Below are 15445 nucleotides of genomic sequence, written 5' to 3'. Positions count from 1 at the left end.
GAATTCGGCTAAGGCCTACAACCATGTCTTATTCTCTGCACTTGTTTGAAGAAGTCTGTCCCCCACCGTTTAGTTTTATACCACATCCTGTATACGATAATGTTTTTCCACCAGTACTACTTTCTAAATGTTTTTGGGGCAGTCATGTGTGCCATGTTGAGTAATGCCTCAATATGGCTTTTAAGTCCTACCTAGGTACCCCGGATGTGTATCTATTCAGTGTATGTAAAGGGTTCACAGTAATATACAAAAGTAGTAATCATTCGACCTGTCCCTAACTCAAAGTTTGGGGGCTGTGGCAAACCAGCCCCTGGTTGGTGTACCTGATTGATGCCACTGCCTGTGACATGTAGAGTTCTGCTGTCAAAATCTGGTGGTCTGGCATATTTTCTTCCAATGTCAAGTACTTTGCTGCTTACCCCTTGACCAACCAATGGTGGGAAATGAAAACCTGATGACATAGGCCCAAGGGGCAATATGAGTACCTGCACAGATGGGATAGGGGATAACATCACAGGAATGCCCCTGTTAATGCCTTCCTTTTTCTTGTGAAGTAAACGCTTGTAATACTCTGGGCCAACCACTACATTGTGGTGTAAGCAAGGCATGTAATACCAAACAAATGCAAGCTCCTGAAAGACTATTACTATGTACGTAATCATATACACAATATAATAAAAGGCCAGCTATATGTCCGAAGCCGTCCTGCCCGTTTTGCCTGTTATCACCGCTATAGGGAGCTGTTGCCTTACGTATACAACAATAAGACTTCAAGTTCATCTTCCAGGTGAACAAAATGTGTATTTCAACAATGATAACGTACAATTAGGTGCAGAAAAGGCCCAAGACAGGATACCACTTTTAACCGCATACGTCAAGTTGCATACACTAAGAAAATATATACATTTAAAAAAAAATATATAAACACAAATTCACTTGATTAAGCACTATTTCTCTAACAAAATAAATTACTTTTTTTGTCCAATGTACTTATGCATTATGTAATTATTCATTGTAATATTTCTTGGTATGTATTATATCAATGTTATAGTGTAGTCTTTATTTGACTTCAATTTACTTTATTTTATGAGCTCATGTCTACTTCAATCATGCTGCATGTGAATTACTGACATCACTCAACATTAAATATTTGAGTCCAAAACCTGTAAGTGAAATCTAAGACAATGAGGAGCAGATGCAACATTTGGCAGTATTGTGGGCTACATTTACCCACTCAGCAGAATTCCCACCCATAACCAAGCTGCGCTTCTGCAGTCAACGGCAAAATGGCTGCGCTGGCTCCTTGCAGCACCCTTTGTCCACATCAAAATTGCTTTTTTTGCAGCTACAAAAGGATGGCTGCACCATCTTGCCAAACACCTATTGGGCAAGTTGGAACAGGGAGCACACAGAGAAAGGTGCCAGTGTGTTTTCTTGTGTGCACCAAAAGAAGTGAATTCAAAAGCAGCGCTGCTCTGCGGCTTGCAAAAAGTTCCCATTAAAAAGGGAATATTTTACATTGAAAAGGATGCTGCCCTGACACTATTCATCTATTCAACATCACATTACTTTTATTAATGAGGCCCTGCCATGCTCATTAATATCCAGATTGTGCTCTAGCAGAAGAAATCATTATCCCTGCATGACCGGATTTGTCGGGCCAGAACTAGGAAATTAACAAGCTTTATTTTCAGCTGCACAGGAAAACACTTGTATTTTGGTTTGCAAAATGTCAAAGAAATGCTTCAAAGAAATGCTAGCTCTATGGGCATATGTCAATTTCAGTGAACCCATGTCTTGAACAAACTGCTGTATAAAAGAAACTGGCTGGGGCTGCAGAACAATATTGGGAAGTCAGATGGAAGAGCAAACCTTTTAAAAGAGAAATCCCAGCAGCATTCACCATGTGTCAAAATGGGCTTTTGCCAACCAAAAAAAAGTCTGTTTAAAAAGTACAATGTTGAATAAAAACCCGTCCTGGCCAAGCTATGTAAAGGGTTTTTATTGGGAAACCTACATGAGTGAGATGTTTTATTCAACAGGCTTGCTTCTGATTCAAAACAAAATAAACTAAAATAAAGAAATAAATCTTTTGGGCTGTACTGGGAAATCAGCCCAAACAGGTTTCTGCCATGGCCCAAGGGACATTTGGGTGCTGATAACAGCAGTGCCCTACCCCCAAGAGAAACCACAATAGATTTTAGGACACATGAGTACTAATTGCTACCTTTGAAAACTTTGAATGGACCAAAAGCACTCCACAGCCTAGGCTCATCAGACTTTTGTCTAGGCCAGGGGTCTGCAACTTCTAGGCTAAGGCTTCCTACAATAGAGATTCTGGGACACGGACATGTGAAATGGGAAATCACATGTCCTCGCAACTTCTACTGGGAGCTTCAAAGCCAACTCAAGAGCAGCCTTGTAAGCTATGCCCGTATATGGTGAACAATGCTGACCATTTGCCTCAAAAGACTATTTTATTAATAAATTGTTAAGACTTTTATCTCTGCAACAAGACTTCGCAGGAATGTAAAAATGTAAGTTTAAATGTAATTTTTGTGGTTTTTAAACAAGATGAGGTAGCCTTCACTGCCATATCGGGAACAGAAATGGCAGAGAAGTGGATATTCTGAGGAAAGTGTACATGATGCCACTCTGAAATTCAATACTTGCATGATTTATGATCTATACCCATGCATAAAGTTATATAATTTTAGGTTGAATATTTATCACTGAAAATCGCGAAAAACTATTAGACGGGCGAAACAAAGTCTGACAAACGTCAGAGTTGGAGTGCCATGCTCTAGGTAAAATATGTAATCTGCCTATGTAATTTGTTAAAATGTTACAACTGTACAAATGTGTAAATTATGTTCAGATTGATTTTTGGCAAAAAGGACTGGGGAAAGGCTTTGCACATCATAAAGTACAACCCCATAAACTGAGTCACCTCCTAAAGGAGGCAACCAACATATTGGCTGACCTATCCGGGTCTTTGGGGTAGGCCTAGCTCAGTTCTGCCCAACAATAAACCGATGATGTCACCATGCCTTATAAATGAGGGCGGCTGACAGAACTCTGGACACCCTCTCCTGAATTTCTAGCGCCTGCATATCCTGATATTCTACATTCATCTTGCCAGATTCCTCTGCAAGGCCAAAGCATAGCTGACCCTATTCCAGCAAGGCCTTGATCCAAAAATCCCAATAACCAGTGGGAAAAGGTGTGGTACCCTTTTGGGTGCCATCCTGTGACCAGACCAGCTTTTTGCCCACTAACTGCATGCCCACTGTACCCCTGACATCCAGCTGTACTTGATATCCAGTGACCAGACAGGCCCAGCTGTTCTGCTAGGAGAGTCTGCCGCTACCTGGTGACCCAAGACTTGGAGTCCAGTACCCAGTTGACTGTTCCTAATCCCAAATTCAAGAGCGGACTGTGAGTATACCCCATCTCATAACACATAGCCTACCCCATCTTGACACTTTCTTTGTTCCACTCTCTAAGCAACCCTATCCATGCCTTGGTAATTTGTCCCACTGTCAGAATTCTCTGTCCATCTTGTCCGTGATTTCCTAGTGCTAGCACCATTCTTCCATTCACCCCATCTTGTAACTCCTTAGTAATATTTTGAATAATTTAAGTAATTTCCACATAAAGAGAAACCATGGGCAGTGCTATCTTCTTGGTAATCTAGTATAAGTAAACGTTTCCTTTCTTTCCAACACGATTTTTTCTTTTTTTAACTGCTTTATTTTCCTTTATTTTCCTAAAATTTAACCTCATTCTACCTCAAAAATCTCCTTCAATTCTTCTGCTGTAGTCCCTCTTTCACCTCTATATGAACCCTCTGATGTGCATCTATCACCCAGCCTAAAAACGGCATTCCGATTCAGTGTTTTTCACCCGTTTAAAAAAAACTGTTTTTGACATTTAAAGCGTAAAAAGAGAAAATGCAACTTTTCCATGTGTGATTTGACTGCACAGTGTTTTCAATTTCAGCCTGCTTTATGAACTGTATGCCTTTTGTGATACCTTACCTTATAGTTGCTAGTGATGTGACAGGCCTGAGACTGTGATAAAACATATGTACATCATTATTTAATTACACATAAAATTATTTGTCAAAATCTGAGTGTCATTGTAGGCCATTGCTAAGGGTTTTTGCCTCTTATTTTATGAGGGAAGGTCGGATTTTGATTCTGTTTGCTGCCTCATATCCCTGACTAACTGCTGCTTCTTTCGATCCACTCAAAATTGTGGGTTGAGAACATTGTAGGGGGAAACCTTAACTCAGGTGCTATCTATCCTAATTGAAAAAGTGCTTCTATTCATTGGTGCTTTGGATATGTTCTTGTAGCAGGTTAACCAAGTGTATTCCAGTAGTTTTCATTGTGATTATCACCCTATTGGTGATTGCAGCCCAACATAAAAAAATGGTGATTTCTTTGAAATATAAATAACCCACCGACCTGGTTCATGGTCCATTGTGACCTGGAGTATTTGAAAAAGGGTGTGTGATACGGGTTGTGTGCCATCTCAAATTGAATTTGTAGAAAATAAAGAGAAAGCATTCTAGTTGCGCGCTACATCTAAGGCTAAGAGCGAAGGTCCGGGTCCGATGTGTGACGCCCAATTGGAATCCTTCACAGTATGCACTATGTTGAACATCCAATAGCTTCTGTGAGACTTTGTTTGAGGTTACGACGACTCCACATGAAACGAGCAAGATCCATCACGTTTTTTTTTCTATTAACAAACATTACGTTAACGTACACCATAATATATTTACACTCCGAAAATGTCTTCCTTTACACACATTAGCTAGTTTACACAGGCTTTTCCACTGGTGTTTTTATATATGGTCAATCGTCTTGTGCTCTGCAATTAATCCTATGTGGCTCTTGAGAGGAGCTGTTTATTTTAAACATACTTCTGTTGAGTAATCCAGCTGCACACAATTTAATCTGAAAAGCATTCCAAATGTAATTGTGTAATGGTGCTATCACCTTATGGTGTACTGGCAACATGTGGTAAGATACCATGAAAGCTGTGTCCAACCTAGGATTCTGGCCGGGGATGCACTCCATCCAGCCACCAAAGGTACTAAAGAAATTCTTTTTGATGGTTAAAAAAAGTAAATGCATTTATTTGTATTTGCTATTAACAGTAGAGCCTGAGTGATTATGTCCAATTCAAGGATAATTCCAATTGTATCTAATGCACTTTAATCACATCCTCTTCTGTATCAATGACCCTAAACAAAAAAATGCCTGAGTAAGCAGCCTTATAGCAGCAAGAACATGCATGATCTATTACATTTACTCGAGCTGTGGAATAAACCCTTCTTCCTTTATGTTCAATAAACCCAAAAGGTTGATCCTCCAGCTGCATTTAGCAGTGGAAAGTGTCGGGCTCAAACTCAGACTACATTTTATATGGTGGTAGTCATATGGGAAGTGGATCGTAAAGAGACGTCATGGAAAATGTATATGGAAATACATATGCCTAAAGGATGTAGAAGAAAGACTGCGGGCGAGAAAAACACACAATCTGCATATATGATTACTTTTCTCCCTCAAAGCATTTTATGATCATTTTGGCATAGCATAAAAACCAGTAAAAAAAACTCTCCTCTCCGCCCCTCTCACCCATAGTCTAGCATCCATCAAGGCCATATGGTAAATTACAAATAATCAGGGGGGGGGGCACTGTTGCGCACGACCAAGATGGCCGCTTGATTTCGGAGCTCCTGCTCCACCTTAATATCCTGCATAAATATATCCATATCAAGGCTGTCTGAGAGGCTGGAAGATCGTGCTACCGAGGGCCTGCACACGGGCACAGCGGGTAAAAATCCTGTTTGAAAACCGCTTGTTTTCACTAACTTACGGCCGTGTGAAGATTGGCCGCCGCCTGGCACAGTGACGATCCGGCGGTCCGAACCACGTGCATTCACCCGATTGCCGGGGATGCAGACGTGCGGCAGGCCAAAGGTGGGAGGAACCTGCCGCTGCGGTTTCGCGCCTGGGGTGTGTACGGGCTGGGACTGACGATAGCGGCAGGGACAGCGGCCCTTGTCTTCCGTTTCGATCTTCTCTGCTGGACGGCCACGGTGTCACAAACTGCGGGAAGCGGACGATCGCACTAGGAGGGGCCCCTTCTTCCCTCCGCCGGTTCGCCTCTCGTGCTGGATCGAGGGCAGAACCTGGTCAGCGGCGTGTGCGCCCTGCTGGATCGCCCGGACCGGCTTCACAAGGTACCAGGGAGCGAGCGGGTGGGAACATCGGGTGTGCGCTCAGCTCTGTTAGCCCTTGCTCCCCTGCCCTGGCCGTGGCTTGGCCGGCCAAAATAGCTTGTGAATCACTGGGTGTCACTACGGGGAGCCGATACTGCTGCCGCGTGCAAGGCGCTCCAGGAATTGTGACGGCGGGACCCGCCGAATGTGGAACTGTGTGGAAACCTGCTGCAAGACGTGTTGACCCCTCCGAGGGACTCGCGCATTCCGACCAGCCCTCTGACATTGCGGAGCGCACTTGAGGAGCGCGTTACAACTCTCCTGCCCTGGACTGCATATCCCATGTCCAACACAACATGGTTGTAGAACATACTATCCAATGAACTGAATAAACGCTAGGGACAGTTCCTAAGCCCCCCTGCTCCAGGTCCCCTGGGGAACACACCTGCGTGACGCACGAGCTCCGTGCACAGGATTGCGGGAAAAGCTGGAAATAACACGTTGTCAGGTTGAATACGTGGGAGGGCACAGTCCATCCTTATTAACACTCCCTAGTGCACTTCAGCGAACAGCGAGCCACGGATACATCTAAGTTTCATCTCCATTTATACAGGTTACGTTCTGGTGGACGTGGTGGTGCCGACTCAACTAACACCCTAGTCGGAGGTAGTCGTATATGATTCTTGCTGATATGGGGGAACCGCACAGGTCAGGCAAATCATCCAAGACCCCTGGTGGCAAAAAGAAGGGCCCAATGGATGCCTATACTAACACTCAAAGCCAAACTACATTGATGAACACACACCCGGCACCCGATGTGATTGAGGAACATGGACTGGGGGAACGCGAGGATAAGCTGGCAACGCTGGTGCAAAATGGGTTTTTGGCAGTGAATGTAAAACTGGACGAAATAGTGGCAACCATAGGATCCATGAGGGTCAGAATTGATAGAGAGCGCTCGGATCACAGAAACCGAAAATAGGATATCAGTCAATGAAGACACTATTGCTCTCCATAGCCAAGATATGTCCCAAATTAAAGAAACGGTCAGTAAATTGCAGAACAAATGTGAAGACCTCGAATCCTGATCGAGAAGAAACAACGTACGGGTGGCTGTTGTACCGGAATCCTTTGGGAAAAATCAGATGGAGGAGAAATTGGAAGAGCTGTTCAGATCCATATTTGATCCAAATGCCTTTTCAGAACATTTCCTAGTTGAAAGGGCGCATCGCACGCTGGCAAGGTCCCTAAGCCTGATGCACCCCCACGTACGATAATCGCTCGCCTCTTGAATTATAGAGATAGGGACAAGATCCTTCGACTGGCCAGGGAAGCTGGCACGCTACAATTTGAGGAGAGTCCAATACACATCTATGCAGATTTCTCCTCTGCGGTTCAGGCGAGCAGGCGCTCATACGAACCGGTAAAGAAACTCTTGAAGGCACGCCAGATCACATATGCCCTGATATTCCCGGCGACAATGAGGATCCAACACGCTGGGAGAGCGCATTGTTTTTGAAAACCCGGCTAAAGCCATGGCATACATAGAATCCTCTATACCCCTTCCACCCAGAGTTCACATGTCCACCCCTGGAATGCTCCACAAGTTATGGAGGGACCATCGTCAAGTTGGAGATGACGATGAGGGAGGGGGGGGGGAGTTGAAGGGAGTTGGCCGAGTTGTTGTTGCACAGCCTTGCAGTCTGAAGAGGGCAATGGGTCTAATGTTGTAGATCCCAGGCCTGGCAAGGGAAGGAGAGAGGCAGGTTGTTGGTTAATGGTTAAACAAGTGGTCTCTGAGGTTATGACACGATACATGTTCCACGAGAGGTGTATAACTGTGATGTGTGTTATTGTCCATACAATTATCTGTAAACATGGGTTGCGATCTAAGAGTGAAACTACTGTCATGGAATGTTAGGGGTCTAAATAATCAGTCTAAAACTAGGAAGGTGGGGAATTACATTGCCAGGCATGGTGCACAAATTGTCATGCTACAAGAAACACATGCTATGGATGCCAATAATGAATACATAATCCCTGGCTGGGGCAAGTCGAGGTTCTATACGAATTATTCATCCCAGTCCAGAGGGGTCATCACCCTGATACACCCAGGTTTGGGATTCAAGCTGGAGGGTCAGAAAATTGACTCCCTTGGGAGGTATGTCCTTGTTTGGGGCGAGGTCACAGGTCAACAAATCCTACTGATCAATACGTATGGTCCTAATATTGATGACCCAACCCTCTATACCGGTATATACAAGCTAATTGCTTCCATTGATGTGTCCACCATACTGTGGGGGGGGATTTCAATGTTGCCCTTGATCCGGGATTTGACAGGTCCAGTACGGTCATGAGACAGCCTAGTAAAACTGCCCTTACTCTGAAACATATCCTACTTCAACTCTCCCTTGAAGATGCCTGGCGGGTGCTTCACCCAAAAGATAGGGGTTACACATACTACTCTTCGGTGCATGATTCGCAGTCCAGAATTGATTATTGGTTTGTCTCCCCCGCGGTTATCACTGCGGTGCAGACATGTGAGATACTGCCCCGCACACTGTCTGATCATTCCCCAATGGCGGTGGAGGTTGATTTTCGTGACTGCCCCAGACCTGCTAAAAGATGGAGAATGCCTGGAGGGCTGCTGTGTGATCCAGGGGTGGTGGAGGGACTACCCATTGAAATTGCAGAATTCCTGGATAGGAACATAGGCTCTGTTGATAGATACTCCACAGTATGGGAATCCCTTAAGGTGTGGATCAGGGGAACCCTGTTATCAAAATCTGTGGGACTCCTTAAAGGAGTCCGTACTGAATTGACCCAAACTGAACTCGCACTGAGGAAACTGGAGGAGGCTTATACACATACTCAAGACAAGGCGACTCTAGCTGAAATGCAGACACACCTGCAAGAGTTTGGTAAACTGGCTGCTAGGGAGGTGCAATATATGGCTGCCCCAATCCGTGCCCGTAGGTACGGAGAGGGAAACAGGGCTGGCAGGACTCTGTCCAATTTACTGAAACAAGATAGACACCCCAACCGGATAGCGAGCATACAGACACCACAAGGGGAGGTCCTTCTGGGGGGGAAAAGGAGATCAATAATGAGTTTACTAAATTTTATCAGCAATTATACAGTAACGGGGATACCAAAACAACTATCAAAATTAAAACATTACTAGAAACCCTACGGTTGCCTACTTTTCCCGATGAGACACGACTGGCCATGGACCAGCCGGTCACGGCTGAGGAGATCGCCGAGGCGATTAAAGACTTGGCATCCAACAGGGCTCCGGGGTCCGATGGAATAGGGGCGGAGTTTTACAAAGAATTCCACAAAGAGCTAGTCCCAGTGATGTTACAGGTATGGGAGGAATCACTTCAGAGCAAAACACTGCCCCCCTCGATGAGGGAAGCCCTAATAACTGTACTCCCTAAGCCCCGACGTCCGCCTCAGGACATATCGTCCTATAGGCCGCTCTCATTGATGAACACCGATGCCAAGATATTTGCAAAGGTGTTGGCCAATAGGCTTCTACCAGAGGCCCCGAGGCTTGTACACCCCGACCAAAACGGCTTCGTCCCCACTAGATCCACGGCCCTCAATCTCCGCAGACTTTTTGGTATCATGGCCCAAATTGACCAAGGGAGGAAAGCTGTGGCCATATCCCTACATGCCGAAAAGGCCTTCGATTCAGTTTCATGGGCTTATCTACTAGCGGTACTGGAGGCATTTGGTATCGGCCCTAATTTCATTACATATGTGAAATTATTCACGGATCCCGGTGCCCGAGTGCTGACAAACTGAACCATCTCTGACCTGTTCCTATTGGGAAGGGGCACCAGGCAAGGTTGCCCGTCTCGCCCATCTTTTTGCTTTGAGAATAGAGCCGATGGCGATTGCAATCAGACTTAGACACGCAGACAGGGGTATAAATCTGAAAGGGGCCACCCAGCTGATATCTCTGTATGCGGACAATACCCTTTTATATGTTCGCGAGCCAGAAAACAATATCGCTCCTATTATGGCGGAGATCCAGGAATTCACGCCTCATTCAGGATACTCCATAAATAAGGGAAAGTCCGAAATATTCCCTCTCACACTGGCAACCACATGCCCCGACTCTACGTGCGGACTCAAGTGGGCTGCGCAATCCATTAGATACGTGGGAATAGTGGTTTCCAGGAATAAACACACTCTATACTCGGACAACAATGAGAACGTGCTACAAGCCCTGAGCACCAAATTACTGGTTTGGGACCGCCTCCCAATATTACATGGGAGAGTTGCGGTCCTCAAAATGATAGTCTTGCCCAAACTGCTATATTTCTTTAATATCCCCATATGGCCGGGCCGGCCCTTTTTCAATAGGCTTGGATCAATAGCCATGACCTTTCTTTGGAATGGTAAAACCCCTAGAATAGGATGGGGAAAAACTGAGCCGTATTCTGCTGGAGGCATAGATGCACCTGATTTTGAATTATACTATTATGCTGCCCAAGCCCAATTCTCGAGATATTGGTATGATGACTCCAATGGAGCCCCACACGTAGAGATAGAAGAACTCACCACACATCCCACAAACATACAGTCTGTGATATTTGATACACGCTATATAGACGCATGTGAATTCAATCCGGTGAGCTGCACAGTGGGTGCATGGAAAGCCATATTTAAGAAATTGGGAGTTGAGTTTCCCTGTAACCCCGCAATCCCTCTGTGGAACTACCCTGGTATACCGCCAACTCATGACGACGGTTTGCGCGAAGCTTGGGACCCCAATGAAAAGATGAAACTGGGTGACCTGTTTATTGACGGGATGTTTGTGACCCTGCAGGAAATAACGGGGGCGTTTGGCAGGGGTCCACTCAGGGTGCTTCAATATTACCATGTACGATCAGCCTTTCAGAGGCACTGGCCTTCCTTCCCTGGGGGGCCCCCTACTCATCCTTGTGTACAACTGGGGACGTCCGGGGATCTCAAGACTATATACTGCAGTCCAAAAACACTCCCCCCTCAACTAACCTGGTTAAAGTTAAATGGCAAAGGTACCTACAGACCCCCATAGATGACCAAACCGGGGAGATATACTGTTGGCTCACCAAAAGAGTGTCCCTGAACGCTGGCCTGCGCCTGATTGTTTAAAATCATAAATAGGCTACACTATACTCCAGCCAAAATAGCAAAGTTCACGCCGGATGGGTCTGGAGAATGTCCTAAATGCAAGACAAGGGGAGCTGGAGCATTCCACATGTACTGGGGGTGTCCGATGGTGGCAGGTTTCTGGAAGGAGGTGGCAGAGATGCTGGAACAAATTACACAGGTCCCCCAGGCACTGACCCAGCAGAAATATTTGTTTGGAGATATAGACAAGTGCTATGAAAATGTCAGAAGACTGTTCAACGTTTCATGTGCAGTAGCTAAAAAATGCATTTTACAACAGTGGAAGAGCGCTGGACCGCCCAGCATGAAACATTTCCTTAAAGAACTAACTTATGCCAATGAAGTTGAGGAGCAGTTTGTCCTAAAACGTCCATCAGCAAGTAGACCCAAGGATATATGGGGACCCTTTCGAATGTATTTGTGCGTTATGATTTCGGATGATGACACTATATAATTCTGATACCTTGATGATAAGTATAATGCACGATGCTCCTGTAATTTGGTAACGATGTGATTGTGCTGTACATCTCTATGACCACTAATAAAAAGTTAAAAAAAAAACAATTTACAAATAATCAGTACTCCTTTTGTAATCCCCCTCCGATACCAACCCTTTACTCCATTGATATTGCTTCCACTGCCACCTCCCCCAGATCTTGCGTGACTTGGCATCTTCTATACTTGTTGACTAGTTTCTCCAGTTCCATTGACTTAATCAAGGCCCATCCTCCAGTTTAGTTCCTTGGCAACCTCTGCTAACCCACCATTTCTAGGCAAACTCTTTTGCAATCATCATGGTGTTTCCAATAAACGTTTTTGTAAGTGGAACACCCAGTATTGCCCCATATTACTAGGATTTTCAGTTTGGGTGTTTTGTCAACCTTCTATTCCAGGGCCTGGGGTGTCCCCACGAAGACTTCATCTCCAAACTTTGGCGTAGAGGACCTGCCCAAATCATATGTATAAGAGCTCTCCCCCCTTTGACATTGAACACACTGTGGATCCTGCTTCCTTCACATAATTTTTTTTTCTTTTTTAATCCTTTCATTGTATAAGTATTCTCTCTGCAGTATCTTGAATTGTATTAAATTAAGCATGGTGTAGCACTGACATACACATCCGTTGTGGTGCGCAAGGCTTCTAACCAGTCCTAATGGTCCAGTCTTCCCAAATCAACCTCCTGGGACTCAATCTCATAAATGGACCCATAATAATGTTCTTATTGCCTTTTATTGGTAAGAGAAATGGCTCATGGAGATGTCCCCTTCCAGCACCCACCTCTTTCAACAGGGTAGCCTCTAGGATCTCAAACACTTTAACTGGGGGTTGATTGCATGCCTGAATTGCTAGTCCTGATTAAAAACTACCTCTGTCACTCCAGTCGTTATGAAGATTTGCTAAAAAAAAATGAAAACCCAAACCTTTCCATCCAGGGCGCTCTTCAGTTCTGTCATGGAACCATTATCCATAGATGTGTTGCTTTTCCTTTCCATTCGTGCCATGTGTGGTCTACCAGCTTTATTACTGGATGGAGTATCTGTAGCAATTTTGCACAGTGAGAAGTCTGGATGGGTGTTCGTCCCACCATACATTCCCTTTCCAACCTTTTAACCGGCCTATCCCTATCAGCAAAAACCAATTGATTTGCTATAACCTTGTGCAAAGCCCAGTAGTAACTCTAAGATCAGATAGCTCCAATCCTCCCATCCCATGTAGATCTACACAAGGTTTTCAGTCTGCTCTAGCAACATTGTTTCACCACAATAACACATGAATCCCTCTATGCAGCTGATTAAATTCCACTATGGGGATTTTTTTATGTGGAAATATGTATTTACAGGAACCACAAAAATGTAGTCCTCTTAAAAAAAAATGTGACTCTGCAGTTTAATGAAAGCAGTAAATGAGACTGCCTTCTAACGTCTACCAGGAAACAATTTATCAGGGGAGCCCAGTTAATTATTGAAAAATTCATACCTGTTCACATTCTTACCCGTTTACTTTAATACCAAAATATTTAAACACTGCCTCTGTCCTCATTGGGCAGTTAACCAACTCTGTCTCTCCCACTTTCCCTGCATAGCAAACAGATTACGTCAGATTAATCTGAAGACTGCCATGTTCTCAACTCTAATATGCATGGCCCTCAGAAGTGACCTCCTGGGATCACTCTGGTATGGCATAAAGTTGTCTGCATATAGTGACACCCTATACCTGTGATCCCTCAAACCTGAACAAGTAATGGGTCTCTTCTAATCCATTCTGACAGAAATCCCCTGGAGTTGTTACCATTAACCCTAACTTTGGCCAGATGGGCTGTATGCAGCTGCTTTACCCAGCTCCTATAGTTGGGGTCAAAATTCAATTTTTCCTACTGTGAGAAACCTGAGGGTATTTTCACTCCTGCTCCCCTTGGATCCTCTATGCAGGTGACCAGGAAAAGGCCATCGCTGTTGGATCCTGACCCTGGGGGTGCACAAGCGTGGGAGGATCACCTGGGTGGAGGGTCCTTGGGGATTGGGAGCGAGGTACTTTTAGGCTAGAAATGGTATCCCCTGTATCCTTGTGACAACCAACATAACCCTCCCCGACCTTTATGGCTCATTATAAGGCAGTTCCTTTAAGCGGTTTACCCACGGTGGCATTGCTGCAGCCTCATAAACACACCTCACAGCGGATGCGGAGAAGTGAGGAAAAGTGTGTTCGGCGTGGGCTGCAGGCTGCACCTACGCTTGGATTACATCTTGACTGCAGCTGCGGCGTTCCCAATACTTAACAAGTGCCTGTAACTGTTGGCGGAGCGGCAGTGCATAACACCCATGGCTGGCAGAACTGTCAGGACTCCTGCCCTCCTTGCCCCTATGTGCGATGACGACGAAGGCCGCCGACTGAGGAGTTTGCGTTACCGCATGGACATGGCAGCGGAATCAAGGCAAGTACTTGAGTCTACAACTCCTAAAACTACACACGCCACACGGCTTACTAGTTCGCAGACTTCAATAGTGTGGTGGGAAAAATATTGAACCCGATACCCTTGCCAGTTCAACTACCTGTCACCCTCACACCTCCTACAAAGGGCTTTTCTATGTCCGCTACAGTGTCGCCTCAAGCGGTAGAAACGGCCCTGATCGATAGTATGTCTCCTGCGCCCCAGCAGATCCATCCACTGCGGCACTTCCACCCCCACCTCTCCGTCTCACCCTGCCTTGACCAACTCACTGGTGGCCCCTGGTGGGGGCGGGTCAGCGTTGACTGAGTCGGCGGGGTTGCAGCTGCCAAAGGAGACGGAGGTCACCGACGGCGGCCTCCCCTTGGCAGGCCTCCCCTTGGCAGGCCACAGAGCCTGCTGCTCCTCGACGAGCCAGACAGGGGCGGAGCTCGCCACAGGGGGGAGGACCGGAGTTTGGCCTCCTTGCTTACAGAGGTCGTGGGTTCCGGTAGCCTGACCGCAGAGAGGTCTGCTGCGTCGACTCATCAGGAAACCACGGCGCCCTCGGTGATACTTGCGGTGAAAGCAATGGTGCATGTCCCACCGACTGACTTGGACCTTTGAGAGCCACCACCACAGGTCCACCATGCACCAGTAACCTTGAATGACCCCCTTAAAGGGGCAATTTTAAAAGAAACCACAAACTTAAACAAGCAAGAACTATAAAAGACATTACCGTTGAGGAGGAAACAAAAAAACACCCCAACTGTAAGCCTGTAGGCAAGAAAACCCCACATTGGGGCGGCTCTGTTAAAAAATCTCAACCTAAAGAAAGAAGGCGAAGAAGCCCTGCAGGATTAAGAAGAAAAAAATGTAAAGCTCTCATGACTCCCCTTAAACTTTTGTTTGACTTCTTCAACAGACATTCGACTGGCACGCAGGGGAGGACGGATGAACTATCTGACGAGGAATTCTTGGAGGCGGTCAAAGAAAATATGCCCCCAACTAAACAGCGCAAGCTTATTAGTCCGTCACCTAACACAAATTCCTGGGCCAAGTTAGAAACACCAAAAGAGCCCATGGGCAAAGACAAAATTAAATGGCACTTCGGC

The 15445-nt window shown here is 45.6% G+C and overlaps 1 protein-coding gene across 15 annotated transcripts in view; it reads left to right on the top strand.

Annotated features, from left to right (window-relative positions):
• PPFIA1 (PTPRF interacting protein alpha 1) overlaps positions 1–15445 on the top strand; it is a 1842515-nt gene that overhangs the window by 654496 nt on the left and 1172574 nt on the right. The gene's annotated exons all lie outside the window — the stretch shown is intronic.

Source organism: Ambystoma mexicanum, chromosome 11, assembly GCF_040938575.1.
Source record: "Ambystoma mexicanum isolate Mex_15411 chromosome 11, UKY_AmexF1_1, whole genome shotgun sequence".
Classification (NCBI taxonomy): domain Eukaryota; kingdom Metazoa; phylum Chordata; class Amphibia; order Caudata; family Ambystomatidae; genus Ambystoma; species Ambystoma mexicanum.
Note: the sequence above shows the minus strand (reverse complement) of the source record. Positions and strands in the feature narration are given on the sequence as shown.